Here is a 6,238-nt window from a genome sequence, read left to right as displayed (position 1 = left end):
GTTAACACATGAGTGCTACTGTGTGCCGCTTGTCCTTTGTGGTATTATTAACATCGTTTCCCTCCTCACCATGAAAGGAAGAAAAGTAATGCAGTTCAACCCCATGTTTTCATATCTGACAAGCACCTTATCTACTTGTAGCCATGCCAAAAAAATGGGTTCTGTAATAGACCAAACTTTCAAAGACACTCCCCAATATAACACAAGTGAGCACACCAACACAAATGGTGTCATTTGCAGTCCTGAGCCACCAGTGTTAAGTAGCATTTTGTTGTTTTTCATAATTCTGTGATGCAGCTAAGTTTTTTAGACATACTGAACCGAAGGAGAAGCACTGGGTGGAAAAGGAGATAGAGTAAGAGACAGACTGAGTCATGATGTTGGAAAAGTGCAGTCTCTAAAACAGGCCAATGAGAAAAAGTGTTGCTTTCAAAGAACTAAAAAAGATGATTGTTTGACTTAGTTAACCAAATTTTTTCATTTCCTGATATATTTAAAGTTTTTAAATGATTGTTTAATGAGTTTTTAAATTATTCTTTTGTTTTTCTGCCTGTTGGCCTTTACTATTAGGCATTTGCTTGTGGTAAAACTACTAAAAGAATTTCCTCTTGTAGTTGCCACCTCATCTCTACATTTGCAACAATATTTCCTTGAAAGAACACTCCACTAGTTTTCCTGACTTTATTTCCTTGCACAGAGATGAAGAGTATTTACTTCTGAAACTTCTTTACCTTTGAATATTTAGGTTTCCACATTTTTTATATGAATAATGCACCATGGGATTCATTGACTGAAAATAAGTTGGAAACATAAAATATCCTTAGCTCCCTTTTTTTTTAAAAGGTAAAGGTAAAATATTGACCCCCCAAAAGGGTTGTGTTATGAACTATCTCATGATGCATCTTGTGCCAATACTAACATAAATATAGCAGCAACAAAAAAGTCAGTACTTAGAAAATGGGAAACAACAGCTTTGATGAACTTTGCATTCCAAGCAGTCATATTTGCCACTATTCTCTTTGCCTTGCCATTATTAACTAATTTTATAGGATTTTTGTTTGGGATAGGAAGTCTGCACATTGATTTTTTTATGTGGGAAGATGGGATTCTCCATCTACCATTGGAAATCAGTTAATAATGAACTCTCAGACTTCGAGCCAGTGTTGAGGAGCTTTAGCACAAGAGAAAAAATAGTGAAGATTTAGTATTTAATACTTAATAGTTTAGTTCACCAGTAATGTTGGCACATTTCTTACTATGAAAATGTATGGTACGGTTGTTTAGAATGGTGAGAATTGGAATAGTAGTCATGTACAAGTAATGTGAACTTGAACAAAACTCATTGAACCTGTCATCCTTAATTGTCTCATCTATAAGGTGGGGATGATAATACTTAATGATTTGTTTTTAGAAATGGAAAATTGTTGTTATTTGTCAGTTACAGTAAAGTTTTTCACTGGGCTTTTCCCATATATCTTTCCTAATGCATTTTATTCTACAAGCCCTGCACAATTAAATCACCATGCTGAATACTTCTCCATCTTCCTTTTGCCATTATATCATCAAAACATCTAAATCAAGACAAAGTCAAAAACTTATTTAACAGTGTGCATCTCCTTTATTTTACACAAATCTTACCCTGTATTTACATATGTAGTAGCAAAACTGTCTCAACTTAGAATAATTCTGAATTGCAGAATAGGGAGCTCCTTACCTCCCTGTTTGATCAGCTATGGCCTCTATTGCAACTGAATTTCAGTTCAGCTTCTCCCTTGGCTCAGTCATGCTTTCTCCACTCCTTCACAGATGTGGTTCCTAGGCGTTCGTCCCAGCCTATATTCAAATCCATCTGTTCCCTGGGAGAACTCAACCTAAGACATCATATACAATGATTTTAGTTAAAGAATCATGGTGACCCAATGGCAGATGGTAATAGTTTGGAATTGGCTGAGAGTGGAATTTGGTAGAGAGGGTCTTGAGCTAGTGCCTAAGCTAATTCCCACTGACCCCAAGTTGTGCTAGAAGAGTGGTCCTGGGTAGGCTGTGAAATACGTGCGAGTATTTCTGGGTATTGGAATACACCAAAGTGGGTGGTAGGAGCCAGTGATACTAGACATTTTCTGATATGAACAAAATGCTGTTCCAAATGCTGCACAAATTTCTAATGTTTCTCTAGATTCATGACTGTGAAAAACATGTATAATTGAGTGCAGAACTTAATTCCATTTTACATATATACTCAAAAGTTTGTTTTGTAAAATTTCAGTATCAACAGAATGTTTTAAGAATGCAATTGTCATACAAATTGAGGAAAGATTATACTTTGTTGTGTTCAGAAATTTGTCAGGAGCTTTTCAGCATTTAAAAAAATAGCATTATTGATTAGAAGGCTTAATATACATGTATTGCCAAGACAATGTATATATTTTATACATTTGTAGTTCTTTGATTTATAGTGATTCTACTTTAGGTGTAATAATTTGTTCTTTATTATGTTATAGTTTAGTAGTACTTGCATATTTTATATATAAGTATATGTAATTCTATTTTATTACACTTGTTTCTCCTTTATAGTTACGGTATTGACTTTTTTTTTTTCAAATTGCACATATAGGCCATGCTATCTGGATTTTATCTCAAGAGAGTAAAGAAATTACAAATTTTGAAAAGTGTAAGTGAAATCACAATAAACTACTGCAGACACACTAGAATGATTAAAATTAAAAGGAAAAAACAATCTCAATATGGTGGGAATGTGGAGCAACTGAACTCTCACAATGATGATGGAAGTATAAAATGGTATAATCATTTTGAAAACCTGGAATTTCTTATAAGTAAACCATTCATTTTCTCTATGACTTGGTGATTTTATTCTTAGGTATTTATGCAAGAGACTTAATGTGTGTCCAAAAACAAAATCTTGTTCAAAACTATTCATAGCAATTTTATTCATAGACATCCTAAACTGGAAATAACCTGACTCCATTAACAGGTAAATGAACAATTTGTGCTATTTTTATTAAAAAAAAAAAAAAAAAAAACTACTCAGCAATCACAAAAGAACACATCCTGATATACATTAGAAAACAGATGAGTTTCAATTTTTTTTTTTTTTTTTTAGCAAAAGATGATTGATATCCTTTATATGAAGTTTCAGGAAGCAAAAACTGTTAAGAAAACTGAAATAATGCTTGTCTCAGGTATGGAAAGTGACTGGAAAAGAGTTGATGAATATTGTATATTTTATAAAATCCACAAACTGATTAATATTCATGTATTTTGTAGTATGTATATTGTACTTCAATTAAAACAGTATCATGGGGAAAATGAAAAGGGAAAATACAAGGATGTAAGGATATGATATTGGGAACCATTTTTTTCTAGGATATAAAGAATTTCCACCAAGCTCCTATAAAAGGATGAAGAAGGGCCTGGGGCAGGGGTAAGGAGGTGACTGAGGGAAGACTTTGAGACCTTAGTCAAAGCAAGGTCCACTGTCACCAACTGTAGTTTCCAGTTAGATACCTTTGCTAGATGCCTAGGTAGAAGGAGACACATCTTAATGAAGATCAGCAAATATCAAGGAGACAAAACACAGATCAGACTAGAAGAGCCTCTCTCCATTGAAATGTGTACATGAGCTTTCGCGTCCTAAGCCATTTAGGAAAGGAGAAATAAGAAGGGAAGATTTATTGATGGGAGAAACAGTCTTGACGGGGTGTTTAAATTGCCTGAATATTTACTTGAAGTCACTGTTTAACACTGATGGTGATTTGCGACCTACAGTCTGTAGGTTTAACTTATTTTTTTAAATGATAGTAATGTAGATTAAAGAATAAGATGACTGGGTAGAAAATAACACCCCCTATCTCCCTGCCCTATTGCTGAGTCATAGAGCTACAATCTTTATCAGGTTGTAGGAGAATTAAATGAGAATAATTAAAAGGCCTGGACTTAAATTTGTTTCAGTGCTGGAAGGTGCCCCTTAGAGAGCCAATCACTTAGCTAGTGAGTAAGCTCAGAGAACAGCGCTATTGAAGAGTCCTGTGAACATGGAAATCTTATCCGTCCTGCAGTTGCACTTCAGCAATGTTCATTATCAAATAATAGGACTTGTGTTGAAGCAAATGCAATGAATTTATTTTTTTATTTTTCTATATTTTTTTATGATGAAAAGTAAACAAAAATAAGCACGTCTTAAGTTTATCTGACATGGTTGTAAATGAGAGAAATGAGACTGTTGTGAATTTCATTCTCAATTACTATACGAGGCAAATACATTATCATTAAATAAATCTTTTGTATGTTTTTCTAAGCATAAAGTATACTCATAATAACTGTACTGTGAATATATAAATAATGGTAACTTTAAATGCCTCTTTTAATCATATATTGTCTTGAAAGGGCAATGTTCACAAGCACCACTTAGTGGGTAAAGTATTTGTTGTGTTCTAGCTGCCAGTACTGTTTTATCTGTGGCTGGCTCCAAGGAGCAAAGGGAGAAAAAAAATTTAAAAAGGAAAAGTTACCCACTGACCCAATTCCAGATTCTTCTTTGAGTTCTGTCTCCCCTCTACAGTCTTCCTGCCTTTGCTTACTTTTCTATATCTTCAGGTACTTTTGCTTTTGGTACTTGCCTAGAATTTACAGATGTTTGAAAGATGAGTTCAGAGGGGCTGACGTTGTCATAATGGTATGGAAAATTGAATGATAGAGTTTTGATTCTAAGGTTTTATGAATCTTTGAGTAACCACACTGAACTTTAACCTCCTCTAGACTGGAGTGATTTCAGACAAAATCCTGGTCTCCTAGGTGGGTTTCTCTCCTGGTGTGGGTAATATTTTCCCCCCACAACTGACACCTGTAGTTTTTCCTTGGAACCTGTGCTTTCTTGAGTTCCCTACTTTTCCAGAATTCCTGATTTTTTCAGGTTACAGTTATATTTTATTTAAACTTCATCTTCTTCCCCATTTAGACAATATTTCAGAGATGAGGGATTCCTTATTTTCTCCATCACCTCCATTGAAATGAGTGAGAGACCCTTGACCTTTTTAAGGTGTGACCTGAGAGTTTGAGACTTCCTAGATAAGTGTAAACCAATGGGCATATTTTTGCAATAAAATAAAGTGCATATAAATGAAAATTCATATCCCTTTTCTAGTTCTTACGGGTCCTATGTATTTCATGATCTACAGAGATTTTTGGCTTAAAAAACATTATCTACCCAATTTCCTAAACCAAGTATAGGGAAGATATTATTTAGTCCTTGTTATGACATCCATCAAATTCAGACTGTTGAGGGGACACTTGATCTTTCCATTCTCAAGATTCCCCAGGATAGGAGACTTATGCGCATTTCTGAGGAGGAAACCTTAAAATTAACATTTAAAATGTAATCAGTCCTTGTTTTCAGTGGTTGTCTAAGGGCCCAGTGCTTTGTTCTAATTCTTTATTCTTCTGTGGGACTTTTTGGGACTGGGCACAACATTGAGTATTCCTTAGTTTTTAAACTTTTGCTAACTATGAATTAATGTTTTGCCCATTTAGTAACTGTAAAGTTTTTTTGTGCTCTTTGAAAATATTTTCCTATTTATTTTACAAATCTCATAAAAGTATGATAAAAAATACAGAAAATGTACAAATCTTATGTATACTATCACATGAATATTACCAAAATAAACAGCACTGAGATCAAGAAAAAAAATATTCCTAACACCCCAGAAGTGCTCTCATTTACCTGTTCAGTTTACTACATTATTCCTTGAGGGTAAATTCCTACCTTATGAAACCATAATTAGTTGCACCTGTGTTTGAATCATATAAGAAGTCATGCAATAAGTATCTGTTTTTCTTCACTGAATGTTATGTTTCTGAGACTTATGTATGTTTTCCACATATAGTTCATGCATATTTACAGATAATTTGTTTCATAATGTGAAATGCCACAATTATTTATTTTGATGTACATGGATATTAGTTTGTGCTAGGTTTGGATCAGTGTCTATCAAAAGACCCTTGAGTTGGAAAAGCTCGTCCCTAAAACCTAGTGATATTGGGAGGCAGAGCAACAGGTGGGGTCTAGAAGGATGAAGTTAGGTCATCAGGGGCATTCCATTTCTTCTTTCTTTTTACTTCCCAGATGCCTTGAAGTGAGCAGCTTTTACTCCATTACACACTGCCCATCATGATGTAATGTTTCACTATAGGCCCATATACCACTGAGTCAAGTGACTGTGAC

Source organism: Sciurus vulgaris, assembly GCF_902686455.1.
Source record: "Sciurus vulgaris genome assembly, chromosome: 7".
In the NCBI taxonomy this organism is placed as follows: Eukaryota; Metazoa; Chordata; class Mammalia; order Rodentia; family Sciuridae; genus Sciurus; species Sciurus vulgaris.
Note: the sequence above shows the minus strand (reverse complement) of the source record.